The following is a 23,158-nucleotide window of genomic DNA, read 5'->3' on the forward strand; positions in this document are numbered from 1 at the left end:
GCTACCCCATTTAGCGGAAGGCACATGAAGATGCTAGTGCTCATCTTCAGAATTTCTAGGAGATCAGCAGTATAATTGTCATCAAGGACGTCTCTCAAGACATCATACTACTCCGTCTCCTTCCATTCTCCTTAGTGGGAAGGGCGAAGCAGTGGTTCTACACCAACAAAGATAACATCAATACATGGGCAACTGTTCCAAGGCCTTCCTAGCAAAGTTTTTCCCTATAGACAAGACCAACGCCTTAAGAGGAAAGATTTCCAACTTTCAACAGTAGAAAGGAGAAACCATTCTAGAGGCATGGGAATGTTTCCAAGAATACATTTTAGATTGTCCTCATCATGGGATGGAAGATTGGTTGCTCATGCAAAGCTTTTACTATGGATTAACTTAGAAAGCTCATGAACTCGATGCTACTGCTTGAGGAGCATTTATGTCACTCACCCTTGGAAAAGCCAAAACTCTCATGGAGAAGATAGCCTCTAACCAAGGCTGATCTCAATACACTATTTAAGCATGCAATAAGAGCGAAGAAGTACCAAAAGAGGTGTGTGCACTGTCAACTAAGATGGACGTCTTGTTGAATTGGCTTGAACAACGAGTCAATTACAAGAAAGTTCATCAGGCCATTCATGATGATTTTAATTCCCGAAACGTCTGTGGAGAATATTTGGAGGTTGATTTCCCCGAATATCAAGAAGACACAAATGTTGTCATCAATAATTCTGCTCCACAACAACAAAGACAAGGATGGAATCAACAACAACAACGCTCAAATTCCCATGGTAAGCACCTAGGTAATTACTATAATTCTTCCAATCCTAAGCAACCATCCTTGAAAGGCTTCATCTTGGAACAAGCTAAGATTAACGAAAATATTTCTAAAAAGGTTGCTTTTAATGATAAGGTCCTAGAAAACATAAATAATAAAATAGACAATTTTTCTTCTGCCATAAAAGGCCAACTTAGCTATAATAAAAAGATAGAATCACAATTAGCCCAGTTGGTCGCTGCTCTGCCTTTTGCCACTAACCTTGAAAAGGCCAACACCATAACCACAAGAGGTGGCAAGTCTACTCGTGATCCACCATATCCAACAAGGATAGGTAAGACACTGGTAGCAAAACAAGAGGAGAAGAAGGACAATGAAGTTGAAGAAGTTGAGCCACAAGCACAAGAAATGATGCAAGATTTCCATAACACCAACCTCCTATCATTTCCACATAGAAATCGAAAAGCCAAAATAGATGAGCAGTTTGGTAAATTCATAGAGGAAATTCAAAAGTTATATATCAATATTTCTCTGCTAGATGCCATATTAATCAAGTTAACGGAGGAGTGTAGTGCGGCCATCCTGAATACATCACCTATCAAGAAGAAGGATCTAGGATGTCACACTATCGATTGTTCGATCAGAAACCATAATTTTGAGCATGCACTATGTGACCTTGGAGACAGCGTTAGTATCATGCCTAAAAAAGGTTTTTGACAAGCTTAACTATTCAACGCTCACGCCAACATCGATGTGACTGCAACTTGCCGACCAAGCGGTTCGCTATCCTACAAGAATCGCCAAAAATATTCCGGTAAAAATAAGAAATTTCTTTGTTCTAGTGGATTTTATAGTACTTGATATGTAGGACATGAAGACACCCCTCATACATGGGTGACCATTCCTGAGCACTACAAATGCACACATTGATGTCAGAGCTGAAGAAATTAAATTCCATATTAATCGCAAGGAAGAGCGATTTGTTTTCAAGCCAGGACATGAACAATGCTCTATATTGGAGTGGCAAGAGAAGCAAATGCAACTATCAGAGTCTCCATCTCTGGGAATGACTGATGCACCCAAGGAATAAACACGATCGGAGAACTCCGGTTCGTTGGACATAAAATCTTGAACCCTCACCGGAAGATAAAATCGGTAGTTATCGATATTTACTTTTTCATATTGCATTAATCATTTTACCTTAGTAGATTTACTTTTCAACACCTGCATTAGAAAAATAAAATAAAAATTCTCATCATGGCATTATATCAATCCAAGCCCCATGTAAATAATTTTACGAAGCGTAAAAACCCATAAGAAAGATTTACCGTGAAGGCGTAGAAATTTAAAAATACCATCTATTCATCTTCCTATATTTCATAGTATCATAAAATATTTTTGCATTGCATATATATACGTGTGTATATAGTAGAAATACAGGTAACTAGGACCCACAGGAAACATGAAGACCCACCCAACCACTACCCATCACCTCCATTTCCACCTCCATCTCCACTCAGGTCATGTCTCCACCGAATTTGCACCGACGGCCATCCATTCTCACTTAATCAGGAAGCAAGGAAATATCAGGAGGAAGAGGAGGCCAGTTGGCCACCATGTGGGGCCAGTCGGCCCCACCACTTGGCCGGCCGCCGTGCTGCTGCGCCGCCTATAAATGGCACCCCTCCTACTTGCTCTTGGCCTCACACACACTCACAATCTAGCATCCAAGTTTGAAATTTTGAACCCCCAAGTTCATAGTTTAAAAATCCACTTAATAGAAGTGTTGTTGGGATTAGAAGATTGAGAGAGGTTAAGAGTGGAAGTACTATTAAAATTAAGAGGGAAATCAAAAAGATTAGGGTGAAAGTTCTACCAAACTCTTGATTAGAAAATCCATTAGGCAATCAAGGATGATTACCCTCGAACGACTAACTTCTAGACGGCTAACCGCTAACTTTTTATTTTCCTAATATGTTTGATGAGTTGTGTTGTCTATTTATTTTGCAGGAAAATGAGTAAGTTTGTGAGCAAGCTCAAGCGCGCGGCATCGTTCTGTTTGACGAGAAGCTCTTCTTCCCGGGGGAGTGCTAACATGCAGATCGACACTCCATCTCCCGCTGTCGAAGCACCGGCACAATCATCTTCAGCCAAAAAGAACAATCTGCTGGAGGAGAAGCATCTCAAGCTTCGAAACAAGATGGAGAAGGAGGCCTACGAGCTACTGAAAACCCAAAGGTTCATTCACACTTCTGTCTATGACCCAGCCCTTCTGCAATCAACATGTATGGATGCTGAATTCAAAATCATATTTAAAACTGTTGGGTGGGAAAATGTTTGGCATATTGATTAGCTGGCATCTAAACTCTTAGTCGTGGAATTTCTATGCACCCTACAAACCACTGATTCTGAAGTCACATTTAGACTATTTGGGAAAGATTTTTCTGACCCCTAGAAATAGTTTAGTGAGTTTCTAGGATTCAACGCACAGTGCGTAGTTGACATAGATTCTATTTTGCAAGATTTTGATACGACAAAATTCTGGAGGGAAATATCTAAAGAACTTACTTGTCACCGTCCTCACACTAGTGATATTCATCACCCTACCCTATGTTTCATACATAAATGGTTAGAATTTTCCTTATTTCCTAGAAATGATTTTCGCATTGTAAGGATTGATGAACTCAAGTTACTTTATGCCATGGTTAAGAGAAGAAAGGTTTCACCTATTAAATTTATGATGAAACAATGGAAGGAAGTTTTTACACTCAAGGGAGATGTCGGGTGTACCTCTTTGGTCACCCGCATTGCCCAAAATTTGGATCTTTTGGAAAATGCTTCTGTTGCTTTATTGAAGACATTGACCACTAGCACATTGATTATGAATATTTTGTCCATGCTCACATACTAAAAAAGAACAATAATGGTCAACTTGTCATGATGTATCTGGGATATACAACTGAGATTCCATTGCTAGATCGAAACCTCGGGTTGTATGCGGTGAATTCTTTTGTCTTTGATGTATAGTCAAAGAAGCAGTGCCTCGCAGAAGTGCTTCTACGAGAATAACTCGCAACCCATAGCCCCGGTACCGCGGTGATGATCCAATTTTGGAGGGATTGGCTTTCACCAGCTATGCAAGCTAGGATCAGCTGGGATCTTCCCGTGTGTAGCAGCCCAAGCATGCTGGTTGGGAGCAGCATGCTCCTCAGCACTCTGAGAGCATTTGGCAGCAGGGCGCAAGTGAGCAATGGCAGTATGGCAACTTCGACTACTATCAACAGCAGCCCTATGAGGAAGTTTCAAGTGGCCACTAGGGAGGACATATGTCCTTCTTTGCCCGTGGCTATCATGATCAGCCAATGGGTTACCATGACCAGCAGATGGAGCATTCCCGCCTCGACACCATGTTGACAACCATAGAAGACACGTAGCAAGACATTCAGAACACGCTTCACTAGCACTCCCAGTGGCAAGCAGAAGTAGGAGACCGCATCACCAACATCCAACAGCACCAGCAACAGGAAAATGACAACTAGAACTATCTGTTCTAGAAATTCAACTTTGACCCGCCATTCTGATCGACTACAGCAACATCCAGCTTGGGGGAGGAGGATCCCCTGTTATCTAAGGTAAGTTTTTTCTAGTATTTTGTTTCCTTTTCCTTTCAATTATTTATTTTTGAGTTTATCTTACATAATAAAAAAAGATGCAGAACTAAAAAAACAAAATAAAAATTTGTCTTTGTTTTTTATATATTAGTAAGGTGTGATTAAAAAATAAAAATCAAATAAAAAAAGTGTGTACAAAGTTTGTTTTAAATTTATGTTTTTAAGAGCCAATAAATAAAAAGAACTTAAAAATAATATCTTATAATGGAAATGATGAATAGTTGCTCTATTGTAATTCCTTTCAAGTACCTAGTTTTCAGCCTTGATTCTCCCGAGTTTTGGATATGACTGTTTTGACATGAGAATTTGCTCTGAACTTGAAACTCGTGGGTAGCAAATGCTTGATCGAAGTCTAGATAATTGACGGATATGATATGAGAAGGTCTATTTCTCCTATTCCGAGTGATACTAAAATTCTAGAGATTTCTTTTAAAAACATAAAAAGGCAACATGATGAGTTTCTTTATGACAAAGCGTGAATTCCTACCAGAGTCAAACATGATATTTAGGTTAGGAAAACTACCACTCACATATGCTACTTGTTTTGCATTGAGTTTGGTCAAGTTTCGTTGACCCTTATGAGAGGTTTGTCATGCTCTTAAAATCAAGATCACGTACACACCACCCACATATGCACTACTCCTACACAAGGGGTAGGTGCACAAACACGCTTTCCATCTAGATCCACCCAAAAATATTTTACTCCTACGCTGGGAGTAAACAACAAAAATATTCTTGATAGGTTCCCTCCACCAAATAAATGATCCAAGTTCTTGTTACTATCTCTCAAAAGTTTTATTGTACAGAAGAGGCATGGACTATGCAAGAGTTATTCATAAAAAAGAAAGAGTTGAAAAAATGGACAAGTGTCCAAATTATCAAAAGAATGGGTACTTAGATGCCCGCAAAAAAAAAGAAAGAGATGAATAAGATAGCCCATGTTTTCTTGCAAATTTTTCCAAGTTTCAGAAGAGAGATAAGTTTTCAAGGAGCATAGTAGAATTAGGCTAGCCACCATAAATATCCACCATACATCCACACACATGCACATCTTGATTTGATTGTATGACTCAACTCTCTTTGGATCCGTTGTTTGACTTCACAATATATGTATTGCAAGCATGCTCTTTCATATTATCACCATTTCTATGAGCTCCACATAAGCCTTAGTTGTAGGAAGAAAGGCATAACATCACTATTGCCTTGGTGAGGATAAACAAATACCATATATATTGAGAATCTTGAGAGTGTCATGCAATGGAAGCTCTGAGTTTTATTTTGAAAACTTATAAAAACTCCAGAATAATTGTTGAGCAAAGAACTTGAGACATAGTTCTTGACTTGATCATTCTATCTTTAAATTGCTCAAGACCCACTTGAAGGCTACAAGCCCCATGGTTGAAGGTAATATGGAGAAGAATTCTTGTTTGAACGCATGTGTACTTTTGAGGAGTGAAAACATTGATACAACTCCTAATCCATTGTTAAGTTTGGCATTACTCATGGATGAGCAAAGGTTAAGTTTGGGGGAGTTTATTGACGGTAGTTACCATCCATCATAAACCATCAATATAACGTGAATAATGCATGAAAATGGTCACCAACATAGACTTAGGGGGTTTAAACTGACCGTTTCCACGAGTTTTGGTGAATTTGTGTTTTTCAGCAGGGTTCATCCAGAAAACCGGTGGATCAAATTGTCAAATTAAATCATGCTTATTTACGGCGTAAACAACTCTAAAATATTCCAGAGGACACCAGAAGACACTCCACCGAAGCGGGGACCAAGAGGCTTCCAAGTGGGACCGGCCGATCCCACCTACAGGCTGGCCGGTCCCCTGTCCCCACCAGTTAGCCTCCGCTTCGATGTCAGTTCCTCCACTACCTCCTAGATTGCATCTATGCCGTTTATTCAAGTCGGTTTGATTCGAGGGCTCAGAATTGACGCTTCGGCCTATATATACCAGCCCCTTCCCCTCCCTGAGGCATTCAATCATAAGTCAAGATTAGATTAGAAATTAGGGTTTTCAGAGAGAAGCGAATATAGCTCCAATTCTTCAAAGTTCTAGTATAGTCTAGCTAGTAAGATTTAAGTAGAGTTTGGGCTATTGCTCAGGATTTCGGATTCGCCGTCTGGAGGCTGGTAAAGCCATTGTATCCCTCTTTATTTTATGACTTTGTGCTACTTCGATACTTTGTTTCTATTTATTATGTTCCTAATTTGCTTTAGTTATATGCTTGATGTAGTCACGATTGATGATAAATTTATGCATATGTTCGCAAAGCGCTTAGCTCAATACTCAAGTGAGTTAAGTGGTTAATATTATGTAAGCGTGGTGCTTAAATATTGTTTACCTACAGACGCACTCTACACTCCGGGTCACATGGTAGATCGCGAGTATGACAATCTCATTGAGTCCTTTGTAGTCCACTCCCCGTTTGTAGAATAAGTAGAACCTGGTTGTGAAGGAAGTCAAGCTCTGTTCTTGATCTTCCTTACTAATGTTCCTTATGCATAGATACAGAGTTAATTATGCTATGGATTAGAGTGTATATACTTGGATGTACAAAAGACTTAGTAAATAAGGAATGACTTAGGAATTTTTTGCTCTTAATTAATCTCCAGCCTAGCCATACTATATTTATGAGTATCTATTTCTATCTCTAGATTACTATCAATGCCTTACACTTATTATTTATTTATGATTTGACTTATCCCTGCTATAGCATGAGAGTTAATGATCTTGTCATAAGTATGCATATTTGTCAATATCACCAACCACCCCACCGCTCCTCCATGTGTATAAAATATAAATAACGATACCTGGTATACTCCCGGGTGAAATGCTACAATGGTATATTATTTGTGCGCTTGCGAATACTTAGTATATATAATTTTACAAGTGTTCTTAATAATTACCAACAATGCATTTCTGGCATCATTGATAGGGATGACAACTTAATAAAGAGTGATGCTAAGAAATGCCAACAAGCATACAAGTTAAAACAACTCGTGTTTAGCGATGATGTGGAGTCTGATTCCCATACATATTGGGTTAAGTGATAACGCACGACCATGGTTGCTAGCCTAATCTATCCCTAATATTAAAGAAGTAAAATTTCTCTCCACCTATTATTTGGTCCGTGTCTCTCTAACTACACGGATATAATGGAGAGTTCTGTTCAGACTTATATAACCCGTGCATATACGAGTTTGAACAATTCGCATCTAGCGCAATAAGGTGTCAAATTCCAAGATGTATTGGCCAAGACCATATTTTTTCATCCACCGATCTTATATTTTTTCCTCCTACTACTATTGTGTTTTTCCTATATATACGTTGCTGGGCGATCCATTTCCTTTTTCTTTCTATTTTTTCTCCATATATTTTCTCTCTCTCTCTCTAGTTTTTTCCTGTATGTATCTTGGTCGGTCCCGTTTCTTTTTTTTTTCTGTTCGCCTGTAAATAAGTTCTATCCCTAATTATATTCCGTTCGCCTGTCATCCCCTTTTTTTCCTGTCCATTTTTTTTGTTTTCCCGGGTGCTCACCAAGTCGGTGTGTTTCATCCACATGACTTTTTCCATTCTTTTCTTTTCCAAAGTATCTTTCATTTTTTTCTTATATATAATATAAAGAAGATAAAAATGTAAATAAATATATAATATTATGGATCTTCGAAACCTAAACCTTTTTAATCCATAATCCCTAATCCCTAATAATAAACAAATATTTCTACCACTAAATCGTTGATGTAGTTTTGATCAGGATAGAACTTGGTCCAACTAATAAAATTTTGATGTGAAATCTATGTAGTTTGTTATCTAAATAACTAGACATTGTCATATAATTACCAATATTAATATTAGGGACGCCATGGTCATAATAAAATAACTTATACTCCCCCTATTCTAAATTACAAAATATTTTAGCTTTGTTATTATGTATCTAGAAAAATTAAGCGTCTTATAATTTGGAATAGAAAGGGTAGCTTTAAAATTAAACAAAAATTGTAGCTTGCTTTCTCTCCAGTCTTATTAATGTAGTTTTTTTTCCCTCCAGTTGCAAGGCACGAGCATGTTTGCTAGTTTTTTTTAAATGCCTCTTCCTATCCTATATAGATATCTGTGCGTATTCGTTACTCCGTACTAATAACTAGCCAAGTCCAAAGCTATTACCTACATCTCGCTATGGCCCCGTTCGGTTTACCCCATATTCGGCTTGTTCAGTTTCTTTTTTCAGCTGAAATATTGTTTTTCTCTCACAACAATTCAGCCAGAATAGTGTTTTTAACTAGTTTCAGCCTAAATTCTGCCAACCGAACGGGGCCTATATATCTTCGAAAAAACATAGTAGATACGTACAAACTCTTCAATCAGAGGCTTTGGAGTTTGGACGTCGTCAGGCACGACGCCACGACCTGTTCCGATCCGCTGTGTACGTTTGCCTGTTTCTAACTCTCTCTGTTCCAAATTATAAGTCGTTTTAACTTTTTTAGTATATCCATTTGACTATGCATATAGATATAATAATATGTCTATATACATAGTAAAATAAATGACTAAAAGTCAAAACGACTCATAATTTAGGACCGAGGGTGTACTTGCTCCGATGTCCTCCGATCCGAGGTGTGCGTGCTCACACGTCTACTTCTAACTTCTCTGTGTCTTATCTACCACAAAGGACAAGCCCTTGTCGTCACACTTGAATATATATAGCCTGTTCGGCTGAGATTATATGATCGTAAATTTTCAGCCGAAACAGTATTTTTCTTTCACATCAAATCAGTCAGCAGTACTTCTTCACGATTCAGCAACGAACAAGCTCAGCCAAACGAACAGGCCGATAGATAGCACGTAGGTTATATTAACCGGTGACCATTCCAAAGACATACAAGCATACGTATACATCTATATATATGCATATCCGTCAGTAGTAGACATGACATCGTCACGCGGGCCGTCGTGTCATCGTCCGGCTTACATGCATAAGTACATTTTATTTCGATACATATATATCATCTCGATGAGACGATGACTATCTTATTTGTCCTGTTGATACAGCCAGATTCAGTCGACGCCACCCGTGACCGCAGCAAGTATATACGTATGTGACATTTGGAGTTCAAGCAACACGCCCACAACGGGACAACACACTGAAAACTTTGGTTGGTTTATACGACGGCGCAGCTTATCCCTTTTGGACTTTTGCTAATATATATCTTCTTTATTCTATAATTCACAGTATAGCTGCTAAATGCTCACATACATTCACGCACACTCTCTCCTAGGCATATGCACGAACACACACAGATGCGTCACAGGAATGGATTGCATGCCGCGCAGGAACCAGGAAGGCTGAACTGCACCTGGGCATGGACGCAAGTTTCTTCAATCCGATGGGCCAACCGTGTCGGATCGAGGTCATCCATCGGGATTCGGGGGACATGGGTTAATTGGCCCTGGCCGTCCGTCGGGGCCCGGAGGCGGAGGACCAGATGACCGTACCGTACCTACGGGCGTGCACCGCTAGTTCAACGGCCAGGCGATCCAGTCTTGGTCCTGGCGAGCATGCGTGCGCCCGGCACTTGCGCACTTTTTCTTGCGCACTTTTTCAAAGACTTGGTAGCGTTTTCGTGAGTAGCTAAGGAATAGCTAATAATTTATATTAAAAATATACGGATCACACGATAAGATAATAATATTTTAAAAATTAAATATCAACATTAAAGTTACAGTTAATCTAAAAAACAAAGTTTGTGAAATAAACAGTCACGGAGAGCGCGGCGTCACAGGCTTACAAACTCTACTTTATAGACCTTTCCGTGATGCGCATAAGATAATGTTTTATATCGGCAGGAAGAAATCTCCGATACTCATTTCTTTCGTGCGCCAATAAATCAACGAATAAGTTCCACCGCATCTCCATACCATCCTGTCGCATGTGTAATACTGCGTCTCTTGAAAAATCTTCCACAAAAACTTAAAACAAAGTGTTATACTCAGCGTATAAATATGTGTGACTTCTGGTCTATTTCACGTAGATATATACTATAGAATAAGATATTCACTTAAGTGTATGTAGCAAGATTCACGATCAGCGATATATAGAACTCGGAGTACTCGTGCCTAATCCTGCAGCCGTCACTACAAAAGACAGCGCAGCCGTCGGTCCATCCTTTCGCCATGCCACAGCCGCTGCCCTTGCAACCTACCTCCGGTGGCGACAATAGTAGAAGGGAAAGGGATATCCCTGTCATCAAAGCCAAAAGACCACGGTGCACAATAAGGATTAAAGGCCAAAGTGCGAGAACAAATAATATAGCAAGTGCACAATTCATAAAGACCATTTAGGCTCACAACAGTATACTAACCATAGACAGGTCATGGAACTGTTACTTAGTCGCAGAGCTAAATGGATTTAGTAACTGTATGAGAAAAATGTTTTCAGCTAATGCACCATTATACTAAATTTGGAACTGTTACTTAGCGGCAGAAACTGTTGCATAGGTAGGTTTGCTCTAGGCAAATATACTGAATTGTTAAAAAATCATATAGGTCAATCTTATTTTGCATTCAATGCATTAGGTACTGATCAGTTTTAGAAACCAGTTTCTAAGTTGGGCTGACTGGGTATGGTAATCTACAGAATAATATAGACCAAGCTGCTAATGCACTGCAAGTCTTTTAGTAAAACCATTTTAGACAACAAAAATGATAAACTAAAACGTTTGTGATGCCTTGAACAGCAACATTGATCTCATACAGTAAACCCAAGTGCTTAGATGTTATGCTCTACAACTCTGATTAAGTGATGAAGTGAATGATGATAGTTATACAATTATTTTCATGGCAGGATAGTTTCATATACCAACTAAGCATGCAGTAATTGAAGCTGAGAGAGTACCTTATCAGAAGGACACAACTTGCTACGGGTTAATCCCTCAAAAACACAGCAAAAATTAGCAGTTAAAAGGAATCACACATCTAGAAAGGTCAACCAGGAACCCTGTGTCAAGAGATAAACAAAAACAATCCTCTTGAGAAGCAGTGCAAAGAAATGTACACAATACTTGAATCCTCATGATAACCTATGAAAGGGATCGAAGTTAGTAGGCATAATACATGTACACACATGTAATTAGATCGAAGTTAGGTAGGGTTTGGGTGCTCGGTTTTGCACAGTAGGAAGGGAAGAGAAGGGATTGGCACACCTGGTGGTGCTCCTCGCAGGACGGGAGGGAGGTGGAAGTACGACAGGAGCGGAGGATTTAGCAGCACAGCAGGACCGACGAAGACACGAGCCGGATCGGGGGGAGGGACACGTAGGTGCCCTCCCGGCTTCTGCTGTTGCGGGTCTTCGTCGCCAATGAAGGGCCCAATGAAGATCTGGCGGTGCAGATGAGGGGCGAGCCTGATCAGGGACGCAGATACGGACACTGATGTGGATGCTGGTGGTCGGCGAGAACCAGGAGCCAGGAGCAACGGCGTGGCGGCGGTCCTCGGTGGCGACGGTCTGGCTCCCTGGTCACATGGGGTCACAGGTGCTAGTGATGGCGGTCAGCGGAGGGGTGCTGCAGAGAGGATTGGAGGAGAGCGGGGAGGAGATCGCACAGGCGGGCGTAGGTGGTGGCAGCGCGACCAGCTGTGAGCGGGCGTAAGGAGCCGGGCGGGCGCGTGCGGCGGCGGTGCGGTGAGGGCGACGTTGGGGCGCGGTGGATGTGTAGCCGTGCAGATGAATCATGGGAGCGATCCTTCCTTTTCAAATCACGGGAGCGAGGTTTGAGGCTGAATCACAGTAGCGGTTTCGTTTTAGCTCTTTAGTATATTGGCCGTGCTAATGCTACGGGCAACATTAAGTCAAAAGTTAATTCTATCAAACTTGAAGTACTTAGCTAATTGTGTTTTGTCAAAGCTATTGTCACTTAACTGAGCACTGAAAGTTCATTGTTTTACTAATACGACAAGACATTGCATGAAACTTTTTTGGCATTAGCCCCAAACGTGTTGCTATCTTCATAGCAAAATATGGCATTCAGAGAGAACATGTACCTATGAGAAGGAAGGTCTCAGCTCTGATAAAAAAAATCCCGCCTTCATAGCTCATACATTCTAGAGAGTTGCATATGACAAATTACTAGTTCTACAAAGCCAGGAAAACATGTGTAGGCTCTTTGGGTGGTGAGAGAAGAAATCTACTATTCTTGTATTCTCCGGTTCTCCTGCAAATTGGTCTTTGGGTTTGGCTTGAAAGCATGGACCGGATTAATTACTCCATAATAGGTAGAAATTCACAAGGATCCTAGTAGATAACAAAAATATCTTGTTATCTGAAATATGATCACTGAAGCAACATCCTATGGAGGATGATGAAAATTGAACACGGCATGATCTCAGAGATGAACAAAAAAATAGCATGCTGACAGTAGTAGCATACTCAGGTATGATCACAACAGCAGTATGCTCATAGGTAGAAATAACAGAGCTTGATAATGATGTTGAGATCTTAATATGTCATTTTGTTATTTCTTTGATACAGATGAGATCAAACATAAATAAAATTAACATTCAGAAGTTGGATTGACCTTTCTTTGGCTTTTGGCCTCTCTGCCAGCAAGGTGTAACCAATGGCTAGTGAAAGCCATAGCAATGTTGCATGGCAAGCCAGTTCAGAGTGCTCCTACACCAAAAATGGCAAGCCAATTCATTATATGTACGAATGGCAGGTAGCCTGATTATATCAGCTTGCACTGTGCGTCGGTGATCATTTTTTTATTCAACTGTGAACTAAATTCCCTATAGTCATTTTTTCTCTGTGTAGATCAAGTTTTTGTGCTCTATGAATTTGTAAATAAGTAGTCAGGCAATCTGGCGCTACTTGAATTTTTAGCCCATTCAGAACCAAACAATGACATGACAAATAGGTAGGTACATATGAATTTTTAGAATATTTGCAGAAAAGAAACATTCAAGAGGCCAATCCATGATAATTCATACAAACACATGAAAGAAATTGAACATACCTTGAGGGCGCATCCATGGAAGAGGAGAAAACGGTGCAGTCAGTGCAAAGCCACCAATGGAGGTTGATGCCAGTGAAGTCGTGCTTCCTGTCAATGGAGGAAAAGGCACGAGGGAACCTAGCCATCCTCAAAATGGAATCATGCTGCAGCTTATTAACACGGGTAGACTCAAGTACAAAATATATCAGATCAGTAATTAGCAAAATATTTCATATTATATAACTCCAAAGCACAACAGCATACACATCTGTCAAAACTGTAGCTTATGATGCATTCTTTCTAATAAAGGCAATCTCTCACAACTAAAAAAACTAAAGAGTGGACAATTTTTTGGTGCGACAATTACCTTCAGGTCGTCCATCTGTCGTCTGTGCGAAAAAAAATTCAGCATCCCCCTCACACCCGATGCCTCCCACCCCGCGCTCGACTCTCCCAGTCCCTCGACACCTCCCCTCCTTTGTGTGCTTGCAGGGTACATGACTCAGGCTGAAAAGGTAATTAGAAAAATCATTGTGGAAAATACAGCAAGGTTACACGATAATGATTCTTAATTTTGTCTCCTTTGTGTGCTTGCAGGGTACATGACTCAGGCTTGTACTGAAAAGAAAATGAGCAAGACAGAAGCAATGCTTATCCTTTCAAAATGTAACTACAGAAAAATCAATGCATATCCTTTCAAAATGTAACAACAGAAAACTACAGCCTATTCTCATTTGATAAATCAATGCATATCCTTTCAAAAATTTTGGAGTAGGCACTATTCAAACTCACAAGAGGCAACAAAATATAGCTATTGGATTGAATTCATCTCCAGTTTCAATATACATTTGGCAGAAAAGAAGCTTGCTGGGCACAAAAATTCTAAATGTGTTTCTACAACTAATAACAATGTTACCATTATCTACCATCAAGCAAAACCACATCTTTCATGAATCAAGAATAATGGTAAATTGATCGTAACAACCTAGTGCCTAGTGCTTAAGGGCAACATAAAAACAATGCTACTAAAAGTTCACCAGCTTCAACACAATTTGCAAAATCATACAGGTATATAGAAATATTACACAATTTTGCGTCAGTACATGACCACAGCCAGCTAGCTTCAGTCGATATTTCATAGGCAAATAAAATCTCTGCATGATGCACTAGAGGAGCATTCACGCCTTACTAATGTCATCGAAAGAAAAACACACCCTCTACTGCGCCGTACTACCATCAGAATCGGGCGCATCGACGTTGCAAGTCTTGATCAGGAACCAGCACAACTCCGCGTTCCCGTTCACGGAGGCTAGCTAGAGAGGCCCGCGGCGCTTGGTTCCCGTCACGCCAATGGTTGTGGCCGTTGCACGCCTTGCTCAGCACCTTCACCAGCTATGCAACCCCACCGACACACAGACGGACCAAAACCCGCGTCAGATTGAAACAATGGAAGAAGAGCTCTTTGAATTTCACAATATATTCTTGAATAGGCTGGAGGGTTTCACCATCCAGGAAAAATATAGAACAAGTCATTCTCATGCATGAACACTTAATATTTTAACTGAAGTAATTTTGCACTATGCAACTCAAACTTCTAAGTTTTCTCCTTCAAATAGATAGCAATTAGCAACTATGCATTTTACCTGATACTTGTCGCGGATGAGAGCTGAATGGAAAGGATGAGTCTGGCATGTGTCATGGTAGTATGGCGCATTGTCTTATATTGATCAAATTTACTATCCCTTTAGATCATCATTTAGTGAATATGCTGCCAATGGCACCACCTACACTTCAAATATTATTCAAAGAACAAACATAGAGTATTGGTTAGAACTGAAATGCCTTGCTTATAAATGTCATATCACACAGCCGATGCAGTAACAGTAAGAAGCATGATCCATGTAATTTTTGTTGAAATAGGATAGTTCAAGCACAATATAATTTATTTAATAACATAACAACATCTATGGGAATGTGTTTAACGAAAACCACACAAACAATTAGGACATACTTTATATGCAATTTATCAAACTTCCAGTGCTCTATTTTTTTTCCTAAGCTCAAATTAAGTTGAAAACAAAGCTGCAAATATTATACTCGTTTGCAGTTAGTATTGACATGGCCAACTAACTGTGTCTTAAACAAATAAAATAGAGTTCATGAAACATAACTCTAAGAAGGAGATGGAAGAAAAAAATCAATACCAGGAGGATATCCAGCAGGGCACGGTGAGGTGCTTAAGTGAGAAGAGCCTTCAATCGTGAATCAAAAGTATGGCCTGGTTTTGTGATCAATTAAAAATACAAGTAGCAGCTCACAGCACTAAAGGAGTCATAGTTCAAAAATCCATAATGAAACAAAAGAAAGGGGAAATAAGCAAACTGACCAATACAACAACTAATCCATGGATGGAGGACACCAGGTCCTTGAACAATTCTGGCGATCTCGAACGAAGCATTAAGAACATATGCCACCCACTCAGGAGTATTAGTCAATGATTCAGGCTCCTGCTCAGTAATTACACCTGAGAACTGTTCATTATATGCTTTGCAGTAGAACCTGAGAAGAGTTATCATACCATATGAAATTATGAACCAATAGACAAAATTATAGCTGTAATTAGTAATACACTGATAGAAATTATGAGCATCACATATCGACGAGACAAAACTACCATCAATTTTGCTATTATTAAACTGAGCAAAAGGTTCATAGCAACATTACCAGCTTGCCTCTGCCAGTAGATTTACCAAACTATCCAATTGCTTATGCTGGATTAGCAAGTTAGTTCCTCCCTAAACCCTCCATCACTACAGAGCAAATCAACAAAACCAAGACCAACATTAGGGGCGAATCCAGTAAAAGGACACGGTGGACATATGCACACTTGATAACTTTTGTAACAAAATCGAATTTGGTAGGCTTGATATTAGATCAGATCTGAGTACACCAAATAGCTTAAGTTAGGGTTTGGGTCCTCGGCTTCGCACAGAAGGGAGAGCAGGGAAGGGGTGGGCGTACCTGTTGGTGCTCGTCGCCGACAAAGGGTCCGACGAAGACATGGCGAAGGGCCCGACGAAAACCTAGGCACCTGGTGTAGGGCTGCTGCGATGGTCTACAGTCGCCATGAGAGAGAGTGCGCGTGGGCCCTGTGCCCTGGTGGCCAGCGGCGGGTGGCCTCGCGTCCTTGGCCGGCGCTCTTCGCCTGGTGGGCTGGTGCCTCGTCCATGGGGGAGAGATGGAGGAGGAGTCATCGCACACATGGGAGGGGAGGCATCGGGGGAGTGGGAGAGTCGAGCGTAGGGTGGGAGGCATCGGGGGTGAAGGGGATGCGGATTTTTTTTTCGCACAGCCACGCATCGGAGAGAGGATGCGGGAACGCAGCAGGTAGGACGATGGACCCACGTTAGAAGGTCGCACCAAAAAGTATCCACGCTTTGTTCTTTTTTGTTGAAGGAGATTAGCATTGTGCTACTGCATACCATTAATTAAGCACGCATTTATGAAAAGTGTGGTTTAAACAATGAAGTTCAAAATTTTGCTTTATGAGGGGGAGCATATTTTTATTGACTCTACCTTAAAGGTAAACCACTATTATTATAAAGATCAAGTAGATCATATTTGCTAAAACACTAAAATTTATGCGTAGATCATGAAGATCAATATCTATCATGAAGAATAGAATACCCTAAAGAATATATGGTCAAGAAGGTTAAATGTTGTACTCTTTTCCCTATTTGAGTTTTTACTTGAAGGTTTCTCACACAATGTTTTAATGAGACAACATGTGCAATGCAATTAACAAGTGCGATGTACTCTTTTCTACAAGAACTGTTTTTCCCACTAGATTTTTAGATGGAGTTTTTAATGAGACATGCACATATCGTGGTAATCGTCTATGGGGGAGTGTTGTAAAACATACGAACTTTATCCTAGAAGGAAAGGAGAAGGAGGAATCCTGATCCTAGTCCGTTTATATGTGGGCTCTTACCAAAACTCTGAGGTCTTGGTGGGACTATAAATATCTGGGAGATCTATGTTGTAATCACTAATATTGAGAGGAATAAATAATAGTCTCCCTATCTCTTTTGTCTATATGTTCTACTTTTATCCACTATGTTGATCATGAGAGACGGAGAGGGGAAGGTCCTAACCAGTGACAACATGTTTTATAACATATCCACTAAGAAAGAATTATAAGTACTCAAACTCTAGTATAAGTTTGATACACTATCTAGAAGACATTGAATATTGTAACTTATTTACCCCCATAATCCTCTGAAAGGATTTATTACCCTGAAGGATAAAATTTATTCATTTTGCACAACTAATAAGTGGTTATTATGCATGAAGCATATTGCTCTTGTTTTCCCATATAATTCATAGAAGAATTGTGGGGGTACGACCCCCGGTATCCACAAGACAAGACATGGGCCGCACCATCAGAGGTGGCCCAGCCCACAAGATCAAGGTGTGCACGGCGCTGCTCGGCGTGCACCGCAAGATATTATATAGTACCGAATAGGATGCTTTCCTTGTAACCCTGCCCCTCCAAAGTATATAAGGAGAGGCAGGGGTCCCCTAGCAGACAACATACATCACGATCGATACATCTCATACTCAATACAATACACCAAAGACACAGGACATAGGGTATTACGTAGATCAGACGGCCCAAACCTGTCTAAATTGTTGTCTCTGCGCCTTGTGTCACCATCCGGTTCCTGATCACGCACACCTCCACCGATCAATCTACCATCGTGGGAAACCCCTCGGTGGACTACCGACGATATTCTGTCGACAGTTGGCGTGCCAGGTAGGGGTGTGCGCTTGATCCCATGGCGAGCCAGATGGACCTCAAATCAATAGTGCGTTCTCGTCATCAATCTCATGGAGATCCATGCTGGTCCACGATGATGATTCATGGCTGGCTACACTAGCGCCCACGACAGCAGATCTAATCTCGGAACCACCTCTGAGGTCGCCTTCACCAACAACTCACTGCCCGCCAGGTGCTCGCCGTCAACGTCGACCAGATAACGCCATACGTCGCCGACCAGACTTTTTGCCTAAAGCTAGGTCATGTTTTAATATTCTTCTAAATATTCTCCAATCTCTGTATATCGCCATAATGTTTCTCCAAGCTGTTTTCTCCATGTTTGCTCTCCAAATGATTTTCCAAACCTCCGAACAGTCATGTTGATGCTCGAACGCCTCCAGAGATGGCCCTATCTCTGGCTCCTCCCTACACGTGCTACGGGCTCCACGCTCTGCGTTATGGGTGGTCGACAGTGGCTTCTTGGTCACGCCTGTTCCTCCTACATGTGCACGGGCTCTGCGCTCCGAGTTATGGACTATGGGCTAGCTAGGGCTAGAGACTCAGCTACACACTAACTGGTCGGGCGGTTTATATTAAATATAAATACATCTTTGCTCCAACTGATCGCCAAGCTAGATACACTATTTTTCTCTGGAGTTCATATATTTTTACATCATGTACTACCCGTTCTACATGTTTGTATTGTAGGTTCATCGTTTAGGTGATCGGACCACCTGGTGCTCGAACTTCTCCACCGATCAACTGGTCAGACCGCTAGGTTCATGGACTTCGTCGCTGACCAGTTGATCGGACTGTTCGCTAGTCGCTTCTACCCAATGCTCACTTCACCGCCGACCAGTTGACTAGACTGTTCGTCGCTCGTGCTTCATCGCTAGCTACGTCGGTTACTCCTCGGCGCTTGGATTCTTCATGCTCGAGGACTAAGTGGGCACACTTCACAGCACGGACGTCGCCAGCTATGCCGGGGACTCCTCAGTGCTCGAACCTCGCCAGCTACGCTGGGAACTTCTCGTTGCTCGAATGTTGCTAGCTATGCCGAGGACTCCTCGGTGGTCGGACGTCGCCAGCTACGCCGGGAACTCCTCGTTGCTCAGACATCGCCAGCTGCGCCGAGGACCCCTCGATGGTCGGACATCGCCAGCTACACCGGGAACTCCTCGCTGCTCGGACGTCACCAGCTGTGCCAAGGACTCCTTGGTGGTCAGACGTCGCCAGCAACACCGAGGACTCCTCGCTCCTTGGTGCTCGGACATCGCCAGCGACACCGGGGACTCCTCGCTCCACAGTTCTCGGTCATCGCTAGGGACGTCGGGGACTCCTCGCTCCTCGGTGCTCGGACATCGCTAGCGACGTCGGGAACTCCTGGCTCCTTGGTGCTCGGACATCTCCATCGACGCCGGGGACTCCTCGCTCCTCGGTGCTCGGTCACCGCCAGCGACGCCGGGGACTCCTCGCTCCTCGGTGCTTGGACATCGGCTGCGATGCCGGGGACTCCTCGCTCCTCGGTGCTCAGACATCGCCAGCTACGCCGGGGACTCCTCGCTCCTCGATGCTCGGACATCGCCAGCGACGCCGAGGACTCCTCGCTCTTTGGTGCTCGAACATCGCCAGCGATGCCGGGGACTCCTCGCTCCTCGGTGCTCGGACATCGCCAGCGACGCCGGGGACTCCTCGCTCTTCGTTGCTCGGACATTGCCAGTGATGCCGGGAACTCCTCGATGCTCCCTTGGTGGTCGGATCTTGCTACGTCTCATCGGTGTGCTATCAAGCTGCTACATGCTGTTCGGATCAGGGTGCTGATCTTAGGCAGCACGTCTGGCGTATTGATATGTGCAAGTCGGACAACGTTGGCAAAGCTTTTAGACTTCTTTTTCTTTGACTCTGCTATAAAATTCATTCTTCATCTTCCAGCAAGCTCGAGGACTAAGTGGGCACACTTCACCTTGCGGCGAATGTGCGCTTTTCCCATCTCGAGGCTATGCCCGGAGACTGGCTGCCTGCTCGGCTGGTCTTCTACTTTCTGACCCTGGCACCATGTGACTATGTCACCTACTGTCAGGCTTGGGGACTAGCTGTGGGGGTACAACCCTCGGTATCCACAAGATAAGACATGGGCCGCACCATCAGAGGTGGCCCAGCCCACAAGATCAAGGCGTGCACGGCGCTGCTCGGCGTGCACCGCAAAATATTGTATAGTACCAAATAGGATACTTTCCTTATAACCCTACCCCTCCATAGTATATAAGGAGAGGCAAGGGTCCCCTAGTGGACAAGATACATCACGATCGATACATCTCATACTCAATACAATACACCAAAGACATAGGATGTAGGGTATTACGTCGATCAGATGGCCTAAACCTGTCTAAATTGTTGTCTCTACGCCTTGTGTCACCATCCGGTTCCTGATCACGCGCACCTCCACCTATCAATCTACCATCGTGGGAAACCCCTCGGTGGACTGCCGACGATATTCTGCCGACAAGAATTATGAGCCAACTTTTTGAAAGATATAGTATTGGGTGTTGCATACCATTAATTAAGCACACATTTATGAAAAAGTGTGGTTTGAACAATAAAGTCCAAAATTTGGATTTATGAGGGGAGCATATTTTTATTGAATCAAAACTAGAGTTATGGTGGTAGACCCTTGAGTCTAAAGGTTTTAGATTGAGCAGAACTAAAATCGAATACATGAGATGCGACTTTGGTGGAGTTGTACAGGAGGAGGGAGATGTGAGTTTGGAAGGTCAAGTAGTGCCTAAGAAGGATACCTTTTGGTATCTAGGATCGATGCTACAGAGGGATGGAGATATTGATGCGGACATTAGACATAGAATCAAAACAGGGTGGATCAAGTGGCGACAAGCTTCTAGCATTCTCTGTGACAAGAGGGTACCACAAAAGCTAAAAGGAAAGTTATATAGAACGGCGATTAGAGCGGCTATGTTGTATGGAGCAGAATGTTGGCCTACAAAGATTTGAAATGTTCAATAACTGAGTGTTGCAGAAATGCATATGTTGCGATGGATTTGCAGTCACACAAGAATGGACCGAGTTCGGAACGATGATATACGTGATCGCCCAGAGGTAGCACCAATTGAAGAAAAGCTTGTCCAACATCGGTTGAGGTGGTTTGGCCATGTCCAAAGGAGACCTCCAAAGACACTAGTGCATTTATGCAGTCCTAAGCTAAGCTAATAATATGAGGAGAGGTAGAGGAAGACCGAAATTGACATGGGGGAGGCAATAAAAAGAGATTTGAAAGCTTGGGATATACCTTGAGATCTATGTTTGAATAGGAGTACTTGGAAAGCAGCTATTGAAGTGCCTGAACCGTGACTTGGAGCTCTTGGTGGGTTTCAACTCTAGCCTACCCCAACTTACTTAGGACTGAAAGGCTATGTTTTTGTTGTTATTGTTCTACCTTGAAGGTAAGCCACTAGAATTACAAGAATCAAGTAGATCATATTTGCTAAAACACCAAAGTTTATGCATAGATCATGTAGATCAATATCTATTCATGAAGAATAGAATATCCTGAAGAATACATGACCAAAAAAGTTAAATGTTGTACTCTTTTTTCCTATGTGAGTTTTTACTTGAAGGTTTCTCATACAAGGCTTTTAATGAGACAACATGTGCAAATGCAATTAACGAATGTAATGTACTCTTTTATCCAAGAACCATTTTTCCACTAGGTTTTCAGATGGAGTTTTTAATGAGGCTTGTGCATATCGTGATAATCGCTTAAGGGGGAGTGTTGTAAAAGATACGGACTCTATCCTATAAGGAAAGGAGGAGGAAACCTAATACTAGTCCGTTTGTGTGTGGGCTCTTACCAAACTCCTAGGCCTGGGCAGGGCTATATATACATGGGAGCTCTATGTTGTAATCACAAATATTCACATCAATAAAGAATAGTCTCCCTATCTTGTGTCTATTTATTCTTCTACTTTTATCTACTATGTTGATCATGAGAGACGAAGAGGCTGTAGCTAGTAGCTACCTTTGCACGTCTCTTGTAATTACATTGGCTAGCTAGTATGCTATGTCTATATAGTTCTCGTTGAACTAAGGAATATTTTGCTTTCATTGCATCGCATGCATAAGCAATAGATTGGTCTAGGGCCAAGTAGCCTAAGATCAAGGGGAGTTGGTTAATCTAAAAGGGCCAATCTAAAATTGGCAAAATGGAGAAGTGGCCCACTTAAATGGACTGAATTATAGTGAAAATCGAGTTAATAGATAAAATACTTAATAATGATTTGAGATTTATGAAGAAAAGACATTTGGTTAGAAAATTCAAGAAGAAATTTCATGTAATTTTGAATGTTGCGTATTTATACATTTAAAGTATATGATCCATTTTTTCTAATTATGTATGAGTAATTGAATCAAAAAATTTTTGCTAAACAATAAAGAAGCTAGACAATGAAAAAATTTGATTATTTTAAGCACATGATAAGGGATATCTTTTGAAGTATGCTACTAAAGATCTAATATTGGCATTAGGGGAAGAGAAAACCTATTTTGAATGCCAAATATTATTTCCACAAAAGGAAAATAATCTAAAGAAAATATTCCTCGAAACTTGAAGCAGGAACAATATCACGCACTAAATCAAACAATAGTTTGACTAATGCTCTTGTGAAGCATGAAGCGGAGCATATACTAGATATTTTTAAAAAATGAGAGAAGTAACTTGAAGTTATAAACCAGAAGTTGTGTTTACTAGTAGTAAACTAAATATTATATACTATCAAGCTAAAATCTACGAGGACACCTATGGATTCTAGTTGAATATATACTTGTCAAATGAAATAAGAACAAACTCCTCCATTCTCATGAAGAGAACACCTCATGAAGAAGGT

At 41.5% G+C, this 23,158-nt stretch overlaps 1 non-coding gene across 1 annotated transcript; it reads right to left on the reverse strand.

Annotated features, from left to right (window-relative positions):
- Positions 1–241: 241 nt before the first annotated feature.
- On the reverse strand, positions 242–348 carry LOC136484461 (small nucleolar RNA R71). Its single transcript, XR_010765981.1, has one exon. It is a non-coding gene; the product is annotated as a small nucleolar RNA R71 (small nucleolar RNA).
- Positions 349–23,158: the final 22,810 nt, after the last annotated feature.

This window comes from Miscanthus floridulus, chromosome 9, assembly GCF_019320115.1.
Source record: "Miscanthus floridulus cultivar M001 chromosome 9, ASM1932011v1, whole genome shotgun sequence".
NCBI lineage: Eukaryota > Viridiplantae > Streptophyta > Magnoliopsida > Poales > Poaceae > Miscanthus > Miscanthus floridulus.